Source organism: Lissotriton helveticus, chromosome 1_2 (assembly GCF_964261635.1).
Source record: "Lissotriton helveticus chromosome 1_2, aLisHel1.1, whole genome shotgun sequence".
Classification (NCBI taxonomy): Eukaryota; Metazoa; Chordata; class Amphibia; order Caudata; family Salamandridae; genus Lissotriton; species Lissotriton helveticus.
In genome coordinates this window covers 339924985-339945810 of record NC_136058.1, presented here as the reverse complement: position 1 = coordinate 339945810, position 20826 = coordinate 339924985, and the positions used below count along the sequence as shown (strand labels likewise).

General features: G+C 39.3%; 10 non-coding genes across 10 annotated transcripts; all 10 read right to left on the bottom strand.

Moving 5' to 3' along the window:
* Nucleotides 1-1020: 1020 nt before the first annotated feature.
* On the bottom strand, nt 1021-1092 carry TRNAD-GUC (transfer RNA aspartic acid (anticodon GUC)). The gene has a single exon. It is a non-coding gene; the product is annotated as a tRNA-Asp (tRNA).
* Nucleotides 1093-1726: 634 nt separating this feature from the next.
* On the bottom strand, nt 1727-1798 carry TRNAD-GUC (transfer RNA aspartic acid (anticodon GUC)). The gene has a single exon. It is a non-coding gene; the product is annotated as a tRNA-Asp (tRNA).
* Nucleotides 1799-2439: 641 nt separating this feature from the next.
* Nucleotides 2440-2511, bottom strand: TRNAD-GUC (transfer RNA aspartic acid (anticodon GUC)). The gene has a single exon. It is a non-coding gene; the product is annotated as a tRNA-Asp (tRNA).
* Nucleotides 2512-5105: 2594 nt separating this feature from the next.
* Nucleotides 5106-5177, bottom strand: TRNAD-GUC (transfer RNA aspartic acid (anticodon GUC)). Its single transcript has one exon. It is a non-coding gene; the product is annotated as a tRNA-Asp (tRNA).
* Nucleotides 5178-6516: 1339 nt separating this feature from the next.
* Nucleotides 6517-6588, bottom strand: TRNAD-GUC (transfer RNA aspartic acid (anticodon GUC)). Its single transcript has one exon. It is a non-coding gene; the product is annotated as a tRNA-Asp (tRNA).
* Nucleotides 6589-14451: 7863 nt separating this feature from the next.
* TRNAD-GUC (transfer RNA aspartic acid (anticodon GUC)) lies at nt 14452-14523 on the bottom strand. Its single transcript has one exon. It is a non-coding gene; the product is annotated as a tRNA-Asp (tRNA).
* Nucleotides 14524-15865: 1342 nt separating this feature from the next.
* TRNAD-GUC (transfer RNA aspartic acid (anticodon GUC)) lies at nt 15866-15937 on the bottom strand. The gene has a single exon. It is a non-coding gene; the product is annotated as a tRNA-Asp (tRNA).
* A 639-nt stretch (nt 15938-16576) lies between these two features.
* Nucleotides 16577-16648, bottom strand: TRNAD-GUC (transfer RNA aspartic acid (anticodon GUC)). Its single transcript has one exon. It is a non-coding gene; the product is annotated as a tRNA-Asp (tRNA).
* Nucleotides 16649-19244: 2596 nt separating this feature from the next.
* On the bottom strand, nt 19245-19316 carry TRNAD-GUC (transfer RNA aspartic acid (anticodon GUC)). The gene has a single exon. It is a non-coding gene; the product is annotated as a tRNA-Asp (tRNA).
* Nucleotides 19317-20656: 1340 nt separating this feature from the next.
* Nucleotides 20657-20728, bottom strand: TRNAD-GUC (transfer RNA aspartic acid (anticodon GUC)). The gene has a single exon. It is a non-coding gene; the product is annotated as a tRNA-Asp (tRNA).
* Nucleotides 20729-20826: the final 98 nt, after the last annotated feature.

The window sequence follows — 20826 nt, the reverse complement described above, 5'->3', positions numbered from 1 at the left end:
AACCAAAAGCAGTCATTCTACTTGTAAATTGTGCCAATCGAGTGGAACAGCAGCCTAGGATTCACCACTGCTTCATCTCATTTTCCAAGAGAATGCAGATGTAAAGTGTTTTTGATGGTATGCCTGTGCATATTGAAATATTCAGAGCATATTCTGAATTTCAGTTAACACATCAGTAAGCATTTTGTCCATCAGTGAATTCAACCTTTTTTCTCAATCGGAATAGGCAAGGATAATGACAGATATATTTTACAATGTTAGAAAGTGCATCATTTTATTTAATTGTGTGAATAAAAGGAATCGCCTCCCCGTCGGTGAATTGATCCCCGGTCTCCTGCGTGACAGGCGGGGATACTGACCACTATACTAACGACGACTTATTGGCATCAGTTAAACAGTGCTCACCTCCTTGGGGTTAAGGCATACCCTCGATCAATTCACAGTATTGTAATAGGCAGATTTGCTGCTTTTGGTTAGGACAAGTAATCTTTTTTCCTAAATATTACAATACAGAAATTCCTAGCCAAAAACAATCAGTTTTATCAAGAAATTATTTCATTGAAATAAATATCTATCTATCGATCTGTCTATCTGGCTATCTTTCTAACTATCAATATATATATTTATATATATATATATATATATATATATATATATATAATCAGCTCACTTTACCATTTGCAGCTTATAACTATTAGCCACCAGGGTTCACTACTAACCAAAAGCAGTCATTCTACTTGTAAATTGTGCCAATCGAGTGGAACAGCAGCCTAGGATTCACCACTGCTTCATCTCATTTTCCAAGAGAATGCAGATGTAAAGTGTTTTTGATGGTACGCCTGTGCATATTGAAATATTCAGAGCATATTCTGAATTTCAGTTAACACATCAGTAAGCATTTTGGCCATCAGTGAATTCAACCTTTTTTCTCAATCAGAATAGGCAAGGATAATGACAGATATATTTTACAATGTTAGAAAGTACATCATTTTATTTCATTGTGTGAATAAAAGAAATCGCCTCCCCGTCGGGGAATTGAACCCCGGTCTCCCACGTGACAGGTGGGGATACTGACCACTATACTAACGAGGACTTATTGGCATCAGTTAAACAGTGCTCACCTCCTTGGGGTTAAGGCATACCCTCGATCAATTCACAGTATTGTAATAGGCAGATTTGCTGCTTTTGGTTAGGACAAGTAATATTTTTTCCTAAATATTACAATACAGAAATTCCTAGCCAAAAACAATCAGTTTTATCAAGAAATTATTTCATTGAAATAAATATCTATCTATCGATCTGTCTATCTGGCTATCTTTCTAACTATCAATATATATATTTATATATATCTATATATATATATATAATCAGCTCACTTTACCATTTGCAGCTTATAACTATTAGCCACCAGGGGTCACTACTAACCAAAAGCAGTCATTCTACTTGTAAATTGTGCCAATCGAGTGGAACAGCAGCCTAGGATTCACCACTGCTTCATCTCATTTTCCAAGAGAATGCAGATGTAAAGTGTTTTTGATGGTACGCCTGTGCATATTGAAATATTCAGAGCATATTCTGAATTTCAGTTAACACATCAGTAAGCATTTTGTCCATCAGTGAATTCAACCTTTTTTCTCAATCGGAATAGGCAAGGATAATGACAGATATATTTTACAATGTTAGAAAGTGCATCATTTTATTTAATTGTGTGAATAAAAGGAATCGCCTCCCCGTCGGGGAATTGAACCCCGGTCTCCCGCGTGACAGGCGGGGATACTGACCACTATACTAACGAGGACTTATTGGCATCAGTTAAACAGTGCTCACCTCCTTGGGGTTAAGGCATACCCTCGATCAATTCACAGTATTGTAATAGGCAGATTTGCTGCTTTTGGTTAGGACAAGTAATCTTTTTTCCTAAATATTACAATACAGAAATTCCTAGCCAAAAACAATCAGTTTTATCAAGAAATTATTTCATTGAAATAAATATCTATCTATCGATCTGTCTATCTGGCTATCTTTCTAACTATCAATATATATATTTATATATATCCATATATATATATATATATATAATCAGCTCACTTTACCATTTGCAGCTTATAACTATTAGCCACCAGGGGTCACTAGTAACCAAAAGCAGTCATTCTACTTGTAAATTGTGCCAATCGAGTAGAACAGCAGCCTAGGATTCACCACTGCTTCATCTCATTTTCCAAGAGAATGCAGATGTAAAGTGTTTTTGATGGTACGCCTGTGCATATTGAAATATTCAGAGCATATTCTGAATTTCAGTTAACACGTCAGTAAGCATTTTGGCCATCAGTGAATTCAACCTTTTTTTCTCAATCGGAATAGGCAAGGATAATGACAGATATATTTTACAATGTTAGAAAGTACATCATTTTATTTAATTGTGTGAATAAAATGAATCGCCTCCCCGTCGGGGAATTGAACCCCGGTCTCCCGCGTGACAGGCGGGGATACTGACCACTATACTAACGAGAACTTATTGGCATCAGTTAAACAGTGCTCACCTCCTTGGGGTTAAGGCATACCCTCGATCAATTCACAGTATTGTAATAGGCAGATTTGCTGCTTTTGGTTAGGACAAGTAATCTTTTTTCCTAAATATTACAATACAGAAATTCCTAGCCAAAAACAATCAGTTTTATCAAGAAATTATTTCATTAAAATAAATATCTATCTATCGATCTGTCTATCTGGCTATCTTTCTAACTATCAATATATATATTTATATATATCTATATATATATATATAATCAGCTCACTTTATCATTTGCAGCTTATAACTATTAGCCACCAGGTGTCACTACTAACCAAAAGCAGTCATTCTACTTGTAAATTGTGCCAATCGAGTGGAACAGCAGCCTAGGATTCACCACTGCTTCATCTCATTTTCCAAGAGAATGCAGATGTAAAGTGTTTTTGATGGTACGCCTGTGCATATTGAAATATACAGAGCATATTCTGAATTTCAGTTAACACATCAGTAAGCATTTTGTCCATCTGTGAATTCAACCTTTTTTCTCAATCGGAATAGGCAAGGATAATGACAGATATATTTTACAATGTTAGAAAGTGCATCATTTTATTTAATTGTGTGAATAAAAGGAATCGCCTCCCCGTCGGGGAATTGAACCCCAGTCTCCCGCGTGACAGGCGGGGATACTGACCACTATATTAACGAGGACTTATTGGCATCAGTTAAACATTGCTCACCTCCTTGGGGTTATTTATTTATTTTATTTATTTTTTTGCATTTGTAATGCGCACAGATACCCACAAAGGGTTTCCCGGCGCCAGGGCTCAGAGATCAAAAACCACAAAAGCAACAGCTGTCAATAACCACAATTACTTGTTAAACAACCACGTTTTGACATTTTTTTTAAAACTGGCAAAATTGTCATCTTTGCGAAGGGCTAGAGGGAGGGAGTTCCAAAGAACTGGTCCCATATGGGAGAAAGATTTCCCCCCCATTCGGGCCAGTTTGAATCTAGGGACCACGAAAGTTGCTCCACTGAGAGAACGGAGATTTCGTACAGGGACATGGGGCCTAACCAATTTTTGCAGATATTTAGGGGCAGTTCCTGCTCTGATCTTAAACATATAAGTCAAGGCTTTAAACCTGACCCTATTCTCCACCTTCAGCCAATGAAGATCTCTGAGGTGCTTCGAGATCCTCGCTGTCCTCGGTATCTTACATAACAGCCTGGCTGCGGAGTTCTGGACAAGCTGTAGCCGTCTGATTACTGCCAAATTGGAACCCAGGTATAAGATGTTACCGTAGTCAAGCCTAGATGTAATTAGTGCATTGACTACGGTCTTCTGGGTATCCACGGGCAGCATCCAGATAATCTTCCGCAACCATTTGAGGATCGTGAAGCAAGTCCCAGCCACTTTGTTGGCCTGCTGCTTCATCGACAAAGAATCATCGATGCACACCCCTAGGTTTCTGACCTGGGTTGCTGGTGTAGGGAATGTGCCTAGAGAGGGCGGCCAATGAAAGTCCTGCCACAGATCACGCTTTTTCCCTAGGAGAAGAATCTCCGTCTTCTCCCCGTTTAGCTTCAGCTGGTTAGCTGACATCCAGCTGAAGACTTCCTGAAGACCTAATTTCAGTACAGACGGGGATGAAGACTCTGAGTTGGTAAGGGAAAAGATGATCTGCGAATCGTCCGCATAGGTCATGAGTTCAAGACCTACCCGTTCTGCTAAGTCAGCAAGGAGGCGGAGATAGAGGTTGAAGAACAACGGACTTAAAATTGAGCCCTGGGGCACGCCATGGGGTGACAGAAAGACATCCGACTGGGCCTGTGAGGACGAGATTTGAAACGTCCGGCTGCTCAAATATGATCTAATCCAGTCCAGCGCAGTGCCTCCGACACCATCCCCACTCAGCCTGGCAAGCAGTCTGTTGTGAGAGATGGTGTCGTAGGCTGCGCTCAGGTCGAGCAGGACAAGAGCAACTGTTTGCCCATCGTCCAAGAGCATACCCTCGATCAATTCACAGTATTGTAATAGGCAGATTTGCTGCTTTTGGTTAGGACAAGTAATCTTTTTTCCTAAATATTACAATACAGAAATTCCTAGCCAAAAACAATCAGTTTTATCAAGAAATTATTTCATTGAAATAAATATCTATCTATCGATCTGTCTATCTGGCTATCTTTCTAACTATCAATATATATATTTATATATATCTATATATATATATATAATCAGCTCACTTTACCATTTGCAGCTTATAACTATTAGCCACCAGGGGTCACTAGTAACCAAAAGCAGTCATTCTACTTGTAAATTGTGCCAATCGAGTAGAACAGCAGCCTAGGATTCACCACTGCTTCATCTCATTTTCCAAGAGAATGCAGATGTAAAGTGTTTTTGATGGTACGCCTGTGCATATTGAAATATTCAGAGCATATTCTGAATTTCAGTTAACACGTCAGTAAGCATTTTGGCCATCAGTGAATTCAACCTTTTTTTCTCAATCGGAATAGGCAAGGATAATGACAGATATATTTTACAATGTTAGAAAGTACATCATTTTATTTAATTGTGTGAATAAAATGAATCGCCTCCCCGTCGGGGAATTGAACCCCGGTCTCCCGCGTGACAGGCGGGGATACTGACCACTATACTAACGAGAACTTATTGGCATCAGTTAAACAGTGCTCACCTCCTTGGGGTTAAGGCATACCCTCGATCAATTCACAGTATTGTAATAGGCAGATTTGCTGCTTTTGGTTAGGACAAGTAATCTTTTTTCCTAAATATTACAATACAGAAATTCCTAGCCAAAAACAATCAGTTTTATCAAGAAATTATTTAATTGAAATAAATATCTATCTATCGATCTGTCTATCTGGCTATCTTTCTAACTATCAATATATATATTTATATATATCTATATATATATATATAATCAGCTCACTTTATCATTTGCAGCTTATAACTATTAGCCACCAGGGGTCACTACTAACCAAAAGCAGTCATTCTACTTGTAAATTGTGCCAATCGAGTGGAACAGCAGCCTAGGATTCACCACTGCTTCATCTCATTTTCCAAGAGAATGCAGATGTAAAGTGTTTTTGATGGTACGCCTGTGCATATTGAAATATCCAGAGCATATTCTGAATTTCAGTTAACACATCAGTAAGCATTTTGTCCATCTGTGAATTCAACCTTTTTTCTCAATCGGAATAGGCAAGGATAATGACAGATATATTTTACAATGTTAGAAAGTGCATCATTTTATTTAATTGTGTGAATAAAAGGAATCGCCTCCCCGTCGGGGAATTGAACCCCGGTCTCCCGCGTGACAGGCGGGATACTGACCACTATACTAACGAGGACTTATTGGCATCAGTTAAACAGTGCTCACCTCCTTGGGGTTAAGGCATACCCTCGATCAATTCACAGTATTGTAATAGGCAGATTTGCTGCTTTTGGTTAGGACAAGTAATCTTTTTTCCTAAATATTACAATACAGAAATTCCTAGCCAAAAACAATCAGTTTTATCAAGAAATTATTTCATTGAAATAAATATCTATCTATCGATCTGTCTATCTGACTATCTTTCTAACTATCAATATATATATTTATATATATCTATATATATATATATAATCAGCTCACTTTACCATTTGCAGCTTATAACTATTAGCCACCAGGGGTCACTAGTAACCAAAAGCAGTCATTCTACTTGTAAATTGTGCCAATCGAGTAGAACAGCAGCCTAGGATTCACCACTGCTTCATCTCATTTTCCAAGAGAATGCAGATGTAAAGTGTTTTTGATGGTACGCCTGTGCATATTGAAATATTCAGAGCATATTCTGAATTTCAGTTAACACATCAGTAAGCATTTTGTCCATCTGTGAATTCAACCTTTTTTCTCAATCGGAATAGGCAAGGATAATGACAGATATATTTTACAATGTTAGAAAGTGCATCATTTTATTTAATTGTGTGAATAAAAGGAATCGCCTCCCCGTCGGGGAATTGAACCCCAGTCTCCCGCGTGACAGGCGGGGATACTGACCACTATACTAACGAGGACTTATTGGCATCAGTTAAACAGTGCTCACCTCCTTGGGGTTAAGGCATACCCTCGATCAATTCACAGTATTGTAATAGGCAGATTTGCTGCTTTTGGTTAGGACAAGTAATCTTTTTTCCTAAATATTACAATACAGAAATTCCTAGCCAAAAACAATCAGTTTTATCAAGAAATTATTTCATTGAAATAAATATCTATCTATCGATCTGTCTATCTGGCTATCTTTCTAACTATCAATATATATATTTATATATATTACCTACTGGCGGTCGCCAGTAGGTATATATAGTTAGGATTTTTTCTCTATGGGTTTTTTGAAAATTCTATGTCTAATAACTTTGGCGTTTGTGGACGGAATCGGCTGAAATTTTCAGGAAAATGGCACATTTTGTTTCTGAGCAGCCCTTGAAAATTTGGGGGGGGTTCGTCCAGTGGGGGCCGAGAAAAAAGGGGGGTCCCAAAACGTGTTTTTAACATTGAGTTTTCCATAGGGCGGTTGGCCTCACTTTTAGCCCGAACGGCTGAATGGATTTGCACGAAACTTGGCAAAATTGTAGGGACTGGTAGCCCGATGTGCCTTTTGTAGGTCTCAATATATGTGCTCCAGTGGATTTTGAGAAATTAACGTTTAAAAAAAGATATATATCTGTAACAGCGGACCGGTTAGCGCTCTGGTTCGCGGACTTTTCGCGCAACGGAGCTTTGTGAAGCGAAGCTGATTGGTTCTCCGGCGTCTGTCAACATTCCAAACAGTCCGTAGCGGCCGCCATCTTGTCTCTCGGTAGGATCGAGAGACAAGAGGAGGTCAAAACAAAGGGGGAAATAACTATAAGGGGGCATAGTAGATCCTCGCTGACCCCCTAGGTTTGATGTGGAGGTTTTAAAAGGGCCCCGCGGGGCAAAAAAAAATAATAAAAATAATAATCGAACGGCTGAATGGATTTGCACGAAACTTGGCAAAATATTAGGGACTGGTAGCCCGATGTGCCTTTGCTAGGTCTCAATATATGTGCTCCAGTGGATTTTGAGAAATTAACGTTCAAAAAAAGATATATATCTGTAACAGCGCTCCGCTTCGCGTAACGGAGGTTTGCGAAGCTGATTGGTCATTCTGTCACTGGGCTATAGTTGGGCTACATCTGGCTGATATTTGGGCTACATTTGTTTTTTTGTGTGTCTGGCGGCCATCTTTGGGCTACATTGGGCTACATTGGGCTTCATTGGGCTACATTCGGCTAATTAGCAAATAGCTCATCGCAAACTAGGAATGGTAAAGAATCGCTATTTATTCCTTAAAGTTCGCTATTTAGGAAATGCAAATAACTTTGATGATACATATGGCGGTTCATCTCTAACAAGATAAGAAGCATAGGGATAGATTTATGATGACTGGCGCATCACCAGGGATGTGTTAGTCATTCTGTGCCGCTGTTCCGTCACCTATGGTGTGCTGCATTTACAATGCGGCGCATCACGGGGCAAAAACAGCACAGATGCGTGATGTATCTGTGCCGTAAAGGTGGCGCATTGCTGGAGTTGTATCGCAAGTGTGATGAAGCTCCAGCAAGGGTCGGGGGTGCCCCTGTCGCAGGGTTTCTGTTCTCACACAGAACTGTGGACAGAGGATTGGAACCTCGGCGAATTAGGGTGTCCCAAAACTCACGTTAGTAATCAAAAACTATTTAGCAAGCTAGGTACAGTGTCACATTGGATATAACAAACTCTCAATGTTTAGACAATCCAGAATATGAACTTATAGTACCTCAGGATACGTGGAACTCATGAACAGTCGGTCGTTATATATTTCTTAGAAACCAGAACATGGAGTTAAGAAGAACACATGTGTATTTGAAATGTTTATTTACTAATGCCGTCTTCTCAGGCGTAGTACCTTAGATAATAAAAGTACACATATTATCAGTAGCAAAATTACCAGCATAGTTACTAGTACATAAAAAGTGAATGGTGATAGTATGTTAACATGCTGTAAATGAATAAGAGTTAGCAACACTTATAAGCAGCCGCGGGCCGTGGAGGGAGTTACGGTGAGGCAGGGAGGCGGGGAGGGGGAGAAGCAGGGTGGAGAATACAAGTACACATATTATCAGTAGCAAAATTACCAGCATAGTTACTAGTACATAAAAAGCGAATGGTGACAGTATGTTAACATGCTGTAAATGAATAAGAGTTAGCAACACTTATAAGCAGCCGCGGGCCGTGGAGGGAGTTACGGTGGGGCAGGGAGGCGGGGAGGGGGAGGGGCAAGGTAGAGAGGGCTCCACCCTGCTTCTCCCCCTCCCCGCCTCCCTGCCTCACCGTAACTCCCTCCACGGCCCGCGGCTGCTTATATCTCACCCTCCCTAATACACATATTATATTATTTGCTAAGAAGGTCTCTTTGTGTTGGTTTAGGGCGTGCCCATACTTTAGTGTCTTAGATTTGAAGGAATCACATCAGCATACACCAGTTCTCTCTTCATGTGAACCGCATCAACTGTTGTGTATGTGTGTTCGGCAAAGCAATATAAAACCCGCCTCATGCCCAGAATTGGCAGAAGTTGCACTTATGTTATGAGTATGAAGTCGTGGAGATCAGACCTCATAACAATTCTGTATCGTGTTGTTCTTGAAACTTTAGCACTCGCTGTACAGATATAGTTTAACAAGTAAAGCAGATAGTAGACCAATAACATATTATTCTCATGTAAACCACGATGAACTACTAGGTGGAAAGCTAAAGCAACAACTAAATGTCGTGTGCAGAAGTTGCAAAAAAGGAAAAATGGCGTTTAAACCGGTAATGAGCCCATGCTAACTTAACACGGTGTAAAGATATCCAGGACCTAGATGACACCTCCCCATGATCCGGAAACGAACTGAATAAGATAATAGAAGTGCCATCTCATGAGAGCAGATTGCAAGTTTATATGTGGACGGTCCGCAAGGTAAAGCATTAAAAACTAGGAAAATTCAATGCTAAAGAAAAATAAAACAGCCAAGTACTTTATCGAGTCTTAAGCCAATAGGCAAGGTAAATAATAAAAACTTGACAATTAAGTCAATGAATTGTCAATGAAATGCTAGTACTCAGCATATGAAACATGAAAAAGGTCTATGACATAAGTGTGTATGCAAAATAAGCTGCAACAGCCTCCAACAGGAAGTCACCGTCTTCATCCGAAAACAGTTCAGCCATCCAATTTAAAAGCGGAAAAGAACATACGTGCTCTCCCAGCACCGGATCCTCTATCACCATCAGAGGACAGCTCGGTGGGTTTTCAAGAAAGCTGTGTTCCAAGAAAGACTGTGCTGCCGCCAGTAAATTCCAGGGACCAAGTAGTCCATGCATCAATGCCACAGCCATAATCCTTTCGCCAGGACAAACCAACTCGTGAGTAATGATAGGAGTCATCAGCTGATTAAAGTCGACGTCAGGAGAAACCGGTCCGCAGAGACACAAATCAATGGCCCAATCGAAATCACAGGTCAGGCAGTGAAATACAGGCTGGACACAGGTGAAGTAGGAGAACCGAAAAGATAATCCATATGCCGTGCTTAATATCGCCAACGGCATTGTGCCATAATATTCTAGCATGCGATTGCGGAACAGTGTCAGCAGCTGCAGGGTCGGAGGTTGCATAGGAGGGACATCCATATTTAAAAATGTAAAAAAGCACAAGAGCGTCCGCTGGTAATGCAAGTAAAAATGCAATCCACGAACCAGAGTGGAGAAAATGGAATGAAAGGGAGCAGGGATGACTCCAAAGATTTTCTCAAATGAAGTCACGAGACCACTGGTAACAACTTTAAAAAAGTGTGCCAGGGATTTTGTGGAGGATGCGTTAAAGATAGTCGGAAACATGTTGCTGAAATTGAAAGGCAAAGCTGTGTACGGGTGTTCGCTATGTGAAGTACGAAAGTTTCACGGGCCGAACTCAAGGCCACCTCTCTCTGAGACAAAAGAGCTCTTATTCTTGTCATGCCGTTGAAACGTGTCCCAAGGTTGGTATTTGTGGCCAGATTGAAAACTCCCTATGTTCATGTGTGGGAGGAAATAGAACATTTCTGCAGCAAATAACCCGTTCACTTACTGTTACGATAAAAGGAATACTTTTAATTAACTCAGAACAATCTTCATTATTGAGCATCAAATAACTACCATTTTCCAACAACTTGAACGTGGGGATGATAGCAGGAACTGGCGTGCCTTGCAACACGCAAGCCATATTTGGTCGGTGTTTGTTGCATGAATCGTGTAACTGTATGTGCCTACACATTAGTGAATGATCTGGCGTCTCAGTGCATTCTTCTCCATTCAGATAAACTTCTTGATCATGTTTGAAACATCTGTATGTGTATGGAAGCGACCAGACCTCATGAACAAAAGCACTACCTAAAGGTTCATAAAGACCTATTGGTATATATTTCATACAATTTGAAAACTTATATAAAGCAAAAGGCAGCGTTATTAAACCGTGGATAAGGCATGTTGCCAAAAAACCCGCAATCCTCTGCTGATGATGTCACTGAGCATGTCATGAATGATGTAATATGTGACATCATCAGTAGTGGATTATGGGTAATAGTATCTCTAGTTTACTCCCCTATAGCTGTCTTTCTTTTAACATAAGTGTGTGTTTCCTTCCCTTATACTTACTGTTTTTGGTTCGCTTCCAGTTCGCGTACCAGCGAGCGAACTAGGAAGCGAACTAAGAGAAATAGAGGTTGGCACAGTTCCAAATATTGTACCAATTTTTTAATAACGGGGAGGTAGTTCTGAAAAGAACTTTTTTTTTTATTTTTCTGAACATTTTTTTTATGTTTTTGAATTTTTCGGAACAGTTTTATATTTTTTTGGGTTTTTCTTGGAGGGGGCAATGAAAACGATTCATTGTAAAGGGCTCAACAGGAGCAACAAAACAAAAAAAAGAAGTATTTATTATTTTGGGCGTTTCGGACAAACTTGCATATGATAGTCAATAGCTCTGTTGATCAGAGTGATGCTTCTTTCTCCGTAGGAAATGAATCCATCGCAAAATACGCAGGTGTGTTTTACTTCACCAAATCTCATTTGTATATTTGGCACCATCTCCCTGCCCTCTGGTCCCGTTACTTCCGGTACAACAGATCTTCTGGCCATAATAGGGAGATTATCTAGGTCGTTCCGAAACTGTGCAGCACTGTAGTTGTTAGGATGCCACCTAGTCATATGGCGATGCATTGTGTAGTTTCCGAAACTGTATTTTTTGTCGGTCCCTCTGGACAGTCTATCTTGACATATAAGGCAAGTTACGTATCTTCCCGGTGAGACGTCTTGGGCTGCTCAGGCAAAAACTGCCTCTCTTCGTGCTCGTCCTCCTGTTCCTCTTCTTCTTCTTCTTGTTGAATTACAACTTGAGCAGGTGGTCCTCTCTTCCTTGGAGGTGGTGGAGGTGGTGGGGAAGCACCAGCTGAAGCTACTAAAGAAGCCATTGCTCAGTGATCACAAAGGGTCTTTCTCTCACAATGATGAAAGTCAGAGTGAGGAAAGAAGGAGGGATTTTCATCATTTGGGAAAAACAAGAGTTCTCAACCAATCAAAAGTGTTCATTTTAGATTATATGACCTAGTCTTACATCATTAGGAAACCAAAAGTGAAATGAACCAATGAAAAGTGTTATTACCAAGTCACATGACTTGCTGTGTTTACGTTAAGCGCTTTGCAGGGCCTCCCGGTTTGCTTCCAGAAACCTGCGCTTTGGCACTCGCTTCGCGTACCAGTTCGCTAACGTAGCACGTCATATGACGTATCACGCGACAACGTGGAACGTCATGCGGACGGGAGGCGTCACGATGTTGTTTTCTAACGCGGCACTTGCGGTAAAGAAACGTTTACCGGCTCGCGGTCTATTTCGCGGCATCAAGGTCAGCTAACGGGAAGCTTCCCGATTCGCGAAGCGGGAACGAAGAAAAAAAAATATTTTAAAAAAAAATTATTCATAAACATATAAAATATATTTTTGGATTTAAAGAAGAATACATTTTACAGCTACAGATATTAGCTGTTAAAAAACCAATGAAATTCACAGAAAAAACCATAGGTTATAGACCATATATAGTTAGGAATTAGCATTTACAAAACCTTGAAAATTCACTGAAAAAACCATAGGTTATAGACCATATATAGTTAGGAATTAGCATTTAGAAAACCTTATTTTACTCACACAAAACCATTGAAATTCCATATATAGTTAGATGCACTAACTATATATCGCGCACCCGCAATCCACTGCTGATGATGTCACATATTACATCATTCATGACATGGTCAGTGACATCACTGATGACATCACTGATGACATCTCAAATGACATCACTGATGACAACATCCAGTGACTGTATGTTTCTGTAAAGTTAAAATATGTCTTAGATATTGAAGAATGAGTGGATGTATAAGTGTCTGGATGAAGGATTTAGTAGGTGCGTGACTGACTGTATGAGTGAGTGATTAAATGTGTCTCACTGAATGCATGGGTTAGTGACTAAACTGTCTTAATTTGTGCATCATTATGTCTGTTGTGATGTAAACTGCTGCATGTGTTGATCATTAGCTATACGAGAGGCTATATGTGTTATTAATTGGTTGCCCAAGTATTTCTATGGGAGATTGAGTTTGTGTGGGGGTGGCTGGGAGGTGTGTGACTCTGTGCATAGATGTGTGAGCAGTTGATTCACTAGGTGTATGAGTTCAAGAGTGCATGTGGAAAAAGCTACATGGGCGGTTGACTGTGTGCATGAGTGTATTGATGAGTGAATGGATATCTCAATGCTACATGTCATAGTAAGTACATATGTAAAACACAGTACATGTGAGAGTTGGCATATATAAATAACTGTGCATGAGAGCCACTGAATGTGTGAGTGGCTGTATGGATCATTGTGAACTTGTATCAGGGATTGTATAAGAGAGTAAATATGTGTTAGTATATGTTTGAATAAGTAAGGTGTGTATAACTGTATAGTTGAGGAAATGGAGGTGAGATTGTTTCTTTGCATGACTGACTAGGTGTGTGAGTAACTCCATGGATGAGTGACAGTGTGTGAGTGTCTGTATACACTGAGTGTATCTAAGGTTATATTAGAGTCTGAAGAGGTTTATCGTATTAGCACAAGAATGATGTCAAATGAGATGTCATCAGTGATGTCATCAGTGATGTCATTTGAGATGTCATCAGTGATGTCATCAGTGATGTCACTGACCATGTCATGAATGATGTAATATGTGACATCATCAGCAGTGGATTGCGGGTGCGCGATATATAGTTAGTGCAACTAACTATATATGGAATTTCAATGGTTTTGTGTGAGTAAAATAAGGTTTTCTAAATGCTAATTCCTAACTATATATGGTCTATAACCTATGGTTTTTTCAGTGAATTTTCAAGGTTTTGTAAATGCTAATTCCTAACTATATATGGTCTATAACCTATGGTTTTTTCTGTGAATCTATATATATATATATAATCAGCTCACTTTACCATTTGCAGCTTATAACTATTAGCCACCAGGGGTCACTAGTAACCAAAAGCAGTCATTCTACTTGTAAATTGTGCCAATCGAGTAGAACAGCAGCCTAGGATTCACCACTGCTTCATCTCATTTTCCAAGAGAATGCAGATGTAAAGTGTTTTTGATGGTACGCCTGTGCATATTGAAATATTCAGAGCATATTCTGAATTTCAGTTAACACGTCAGTAAGCATTTTGGCCATCAGTGAATTCAACTTTTTTTCTCAATCGGAATAGGCAAGGATAATGACAGATATATTTTACAATGTTAGAAAGTACATCATTTTATTTAATTGTGTGAATAAAATGAATCGCCTCCCCGTCGGGGAATTGAACCCCGGTCTCCCGCGTGACAGGCGGGGATACTGACCACTATACTAACGAGAACTTATTGGCATCAGTTAAACAGTGCTCACCTCCTTGGGGTTAAGGCATACCCTCGATCAATTCACAGTATTGTAATAGGCAGATTTGCTGCTTTTGGTTAGGACAAGTAATCTTTTTTCCTAAATATTACAATACAGAAATTCCTAGCCAAAAACAATCAGTTTTATCAAGAAATTATTTCATTGAAATAAATATCTATCTATCGATCTGTCTATCTGGCTATCTTTCTAACTATCAATATATATATTTATATATATCTATATATATATATATATAATCAGCTCACTTTATCATTTGCAGCTTATAACTATTAGCCACCAGGGGTCACTACTAACCAAAAGCAGTCATTCTACTTGTAAATTGTGCCAATCGAGTGGAACAGCAGCCTAGGATTCACCACTGCTTCATCTCATTTTCCAAGAGAATTCAGATGTAAAGTGTTTTTGATGGTACGCCTGTGCATATTGAAATATTCAGAGCATATTCTGAATTTCAGTTAACACATCAGTAAGCATTTTGTCCATCTGTGAATTCAACCTTTTTTCTCAATCGGAATAGGCAAGGATAATGACAGATATATTTTACAATGTTAGAAAGTGCATCATTTTATTTAATTGTGTGAATAAAAGGAATCGCCTCCCCGTCGGGGAATTGATCCCCGGTCTCCTGCGTGACAGGCGGGGATACTGACCACTATACTAACGAGGACTTATTGGCATCAGTTAAACAGTGCTCACCTCCTTGGGGTTAAGGCATACCCTCGATCAATTCACAGTATTGTAATAGGCAGATTTGCTGCTTTTGGTTAGGACAAGTAATCTTTTTTCCTAAATATTACAATACAGAAATTCCTAGCCAAAAACAATCAGTTTTATCAAGAAATTATTTCATTGAAATAAATATCTATCTATCGATCTGTCTATCTGGCTATCTTTCTAACTATCAATATATATATTTATATATATCTATATATATATATATAATCAGCTCACTTTATCATTTGCAGCTTATAACTATTAGCCACCAGGGGTCACTACTAACCAAAAGCAGTCATTCTACTTGTAAATTGTGCCAATCGAGTGGAACAGCAGCCTAGGATTCACCACTGCTTCATCTCATTTTCCAAGAGAATGCAGATGTAAAGTGTTTTTGATGGTACGCCTGTGCATATTGAAATATTCAGAGCATATTCTGAATTTCAGTTAACACATCAGTAAGCATTTTGTCCATCTGTGAATTCAACCTTTTTTCTCAATCGGAATAGGCAAGGATAATGACAGATATATTTTACAATGTTAGAAAGTGCATCATTTTATTTAATTGTGTGAATAAAAGGAATCGCCTCCCCGTCGGGGAATTGAACCCCGGTCTCCCGCGTGACAGGCGGGGATACTGACCACTATACTAACGAGGACTTATTGACATCAGTTAAACAGTGCTCACCTCCTTGGGGTTAAGGCATACCCTCGATCAATTCACAGTATTGTAATAGGCAGATTTGCTGCTTTTGGTTAGGACAAGTAATCTTTTTTCCTAAATATTACAATACAGAAATTCCTAGCCAACAACAATCAGTTTTATCAAGAAATTATTTCATTGAAATAAATATCTATCTATCGATCTGTCTATCTGGCTATCTTTCTAACTATCAATATATATATTTATATATATCCATATATATATATATATATAATCAGCTCACTTTACCATTTGCAGCTTATAACTATTAGCCACCAGGGGTCACTAGTAACCAAAAGCAGTCATTCTACTTGTAAATTGTGCCAATCGAGTAGAACAGCAGCCTAGGATTCACCACTGCTTCATCTCATTTTCCAAGAGAATGCAGATGTAAAGTGTTTTTGATGGTACGCCTGTGCATATTGAAATATTCAGAGCATATTCTGAATTTCAGTTAACACGTCAGTAAGCATTTTGGCCATCAGTGAATTCAACCTTTTTTTCTCAATCGGAATAGGCAAGGATAATGACAGATATATTTTACAATGTTAGAAAGTACATCATTTTATTTAATTGTGTGAATAAAATGAATCGCCTCCCCGTCGGGGAATTGAACCCCGGTCTCCCGCGTGACAGGCGGGGATACTGACCACTATACTAACGAGAACTTATTGGCATCAGTTAAACAGTGCTCACCTCCTTGGGGTTAAGGCATACCCTCGATCAATTCACAGTATTGTAATAGGCAGATTTGCTGCTTTTGGTTAGGACAAGTAATCTTTTTTCCTAAATATTACAATACAGAAATTCCTAGCCAAAAACAATCAGTTTTATCAAGAAATTATTTCATTAAAATAAATATCTATCTATCGATCTGTCTATCTGGCTATCTTTCTAACTATCAATATATATATTTATATATATCTATATATATTTATATAATCAGCTCACTTTATCATTTGCAGCTTATAACTATTAGCCACCAGGTGTCACTACTAACCAAAAGCAGTCATTCTACTTGTAAATTGTGCCAATCGAGTGGAACAGCAGCCTAGGATTCACCACTGCTTCATCTCATTTTCCAAGAGAATGCAGATGTAAAGTGTTTTTGATGGTACGCCTGTGCATATTGAAATATACAGAGCATATTCTGAATTTCAGTTAACACATCAGTAAGCATTTTGTCCATCTGTGAATTCAACCTTTTTTCTCAATCGGAATAGGCAAGGATAATGACAGATATATTTTACAATGTTAGAAAGTGCATCATTTTATTTAATTGTGTGAATAAAAGGAATCGCCTCCCCGTCGGGGAATTGAACCCCAGTCTCCCGCGTGACAGGCGGGGATACTGACCACTATATTAACGAGGACTTATTGGCATCAGTTAAACAGTGCTCACCTCCTTGGGGTTATTTATTTATTTTATTTATTTTTTTGCATTTGTAATGCGCACAGATACCCACAAAGGGTTTCCCGGCGCCAGGGCTCAGAGATCAAAAACCACAAAAGCAACAGCTGTCAATAACCACAATTACTTGTTAAACAACCACGTTTTGACATTTTTTTTAAAACTGGCAAAATTGTCATCTTTGCGAAGGGCTAGAGGGAGGGAGTTCCAAAGAACTGGTCCCATATGGGAGAAAGATTTCCCCCCCATTCGGGCCAGTTTGAATCTAGGGACCACGAAAGTTGCTCCACTGAGAGAACGGAGATTTCGTACAGGGACATGGGGCCTAACCAATTTTTGCAGATATTTAGGGGCAGTTCCTGCTCTGATCTTAAACATATAAGTCAAGGCTTTAAACCTGACCCTATTCTCCACCTTCAGCCAATGAAGATCTCTGAGGTGCTTCGAGATCCTCGCTGTCCTCGGTATCTTACATAACAGCCTGGCTGCGGAGTTCTGGACAAGCTGTAGCCGTCTGATTACTGCCAAATTGGAACCCAGGTATAAGATGTTACCGTAGTCAAGCCTAGATGTAATTAGTGCATTGACTACGGTCTTCTGGGTATCCACGGGCAGCATCCAGATAATCTTCCGCAACCATTTGAGGATCGTGAAGCAAGTCCCAGCCACTTTGTTGGCCTGCTGCTTCATCGACAAAGAATCATCGATGCACACCCCTAGGTTTCTGACCTGGGTTGCTGGTGTAGGGAATGTGCCTAGAGAGGGCGGCCAATGAAAGTCCTGCCACAGATCACGCTTTTTCCCTAGGAGAAGAATCTCCGTCTTCTCCCCGTTTAGCTTCAGCTGGTTAGCTGACATCCAGCTGAAGACTTCCTGAAGACCTAATTTCAGTACAGACGGGGATGAAGACTCTGAGTTGGTAAGGGAAAAGATGATCTGCGAATCGTCCGCATAGGTCATGAGTTCAAGACCTACCCGTTCTGCTAAGTCAGCAAGGGGGCGGAGATAGAGGTTGAAGAACAACGGACTTAAAATTGAGCCCTGGGGCACGCCATGGGGTGACAGAAAGACATCCGACTGGGCCTGTGAGGACGAGATTTGAAACGTCCGGCTGCTCAAATATGATCTAATCCAGTCCAGCGCAGTGCCTCCGACACCATCCCCACTCAGCCTGGCAAGCAGTCTGTTGTGAGAGATGGTGTCGTAGGCTGCGCTCAGGTCGAGCAGGACAAGAGCAACTGTTTGCCCATCGTCCAAGAGCATACCCTCGATCAATTCACAGTATTGTAATAGGCAGATTTGCTGCTTTTGGTTAGGACAAGTAATCTTTTTTCCTAAATATTACAATACAGAAATTCCTAGCCAAAAACAATCAGTTTTATCAAGAAATTATTTCATTGAAATAAATATCTATCTATCGATCTGTCTATCTGGCTATCTTTCTAACTATCAATATATATATTTATATATATCTATATATATATATATATAATCAGCTCACTTTACCATTTGCAGCTTATAACTATTAGCCACCAGGGGTCACTAGTAACCAAAAGCAGTCATTCTACTTGTAAATTGTGCCAATCGAGTAGAACAGCAGCCTAGGATTCACCACTGCTTCATCTCATTTTCCAAGAGAATGCAGATGTAAAGTGTTTTTGATGGTACGCCTGTGCACATTGAAATATTCAGAGCATATTCTGAATTTCAGTTAACACGTCAGTAAGCATTTTGGCCATCAGTGAATTCAACCTTTTTTTCTCAATCGGAATAGGCAAGGATAATGACAGATATATTTTACAATGTTAGAAAGTACATCATTTTATTTAATTGTGTGAATAAAATGAATCGCCTCCCCGTCGGGGAATTGAACCCCGGTCTCCCGCGTGACAGGCGGGGATACTGACCACTATACTAACGAGAACTTATTGGCATCAGTTAAACAGTGCTCACCTCCTTGGGGTTAAGGCATACCCTCGATCAATTCACAGTATTGTAATAGGCAGATTTGCTGCTTTTGGTTAGGACAAGTAATCTTTTTTCCTAAATATTACAATACAGAAATTCCTAGCCAAAAACAATCAGTTTTATCAAGAAATTATTTAATTGAAATAAATATCTATCTATCGATCTGTCTATCTGGCTATCTTTCTAACTATCAATATATATATTTATATATATCTATATATATATATATAATCAGCTCACTTTATCATTTGCAGCTTATAACTATTAGCCACCAGGGGTCACTACTAACCAAAAGCAGTCATTCTACTTGTAAATTGTGCCAATCGAGTGGAACAGCAGCCTAGGATTCACCACTGCTTCATCTCATTTTCCAAGAGAATGCAGATGTAAAGTGTTTTTGATGGTACGCCTGTGCATATTGAAATATCCAGAGCATATTCTGAATTTCAGTTAACACATCAGTAAGCATTTTGTCCATCTGTGAATTCAACCTTTTTTCTCAATCGGAATAGGCAAGGATAATGACAGATATATTTTACAATGTTAGAAAGTGCATCATTTTATTTAATTGTGTGAATAAAAGGAATCGCCTCCCCGTCGGGGAATTGAACCCCGGTCTCCCGCGTGACAGGCGGGATACTGACCACTATACTAACGAGGACTTATTGGCATCAGTTAAACAGTGCTCACCTCCTTGGGGTTAAGGCATACCCTCGATCAATTCACAGTATTGTAATAGGCAGATTTGCTGCTTTTGGTTAGGACAAGTAATCTTTTTTCCTAAATATTACAATACAGAAATTCCTAGCCAAAAACAATCAGTTTTATCAAGAAATTATTTCATTGAAATAAATATCTATCTATCGATCTGTCTATCTGACTATCTTTCTAACTATCAATATATATATTTATATATATCTATATATATATATATAATCAGCTCACTTTACCATTTGCAGCTTATAACTATTAGCCACCAGGGGTCACTAGTAACCAAAAGCAGTCATTCTACTTGTAAATTGTGCCAATCGAGTAGAACAGCAGCCTAGGATTCACCACTGCTTCATCTCATTTTCCAAGAGAATGCAGATGTAAAGTGTTTTTGATGGTACGCCTGTGCATATTGAAATATTCAGAGCATATTCTGAATTTCAGTTAACACGTCAGTAAGCATTTTGGCCATCAGTGAATTCAACCTTTTTTTCTCAATCGGAATAGGCAAGGATAATGACAGATATATTTTACAATGTTAGAAAGTACATCATTTTATTTAATTGTGTGAATAAAATGAATCGCCTCCCCGTCGGGGAATTGAACCCCGGTCTCCCGCGTGACAGGCGGGGATACTGACCACTATACTAACGAGAACTTATTGGCATCAGTTAAACAGTGCTCACCTCCTTGGGGTTAAGGCATACCCTCGATCAATTCACAGTATTGTAATAGGCAGATTTGCTGCTTTTGGT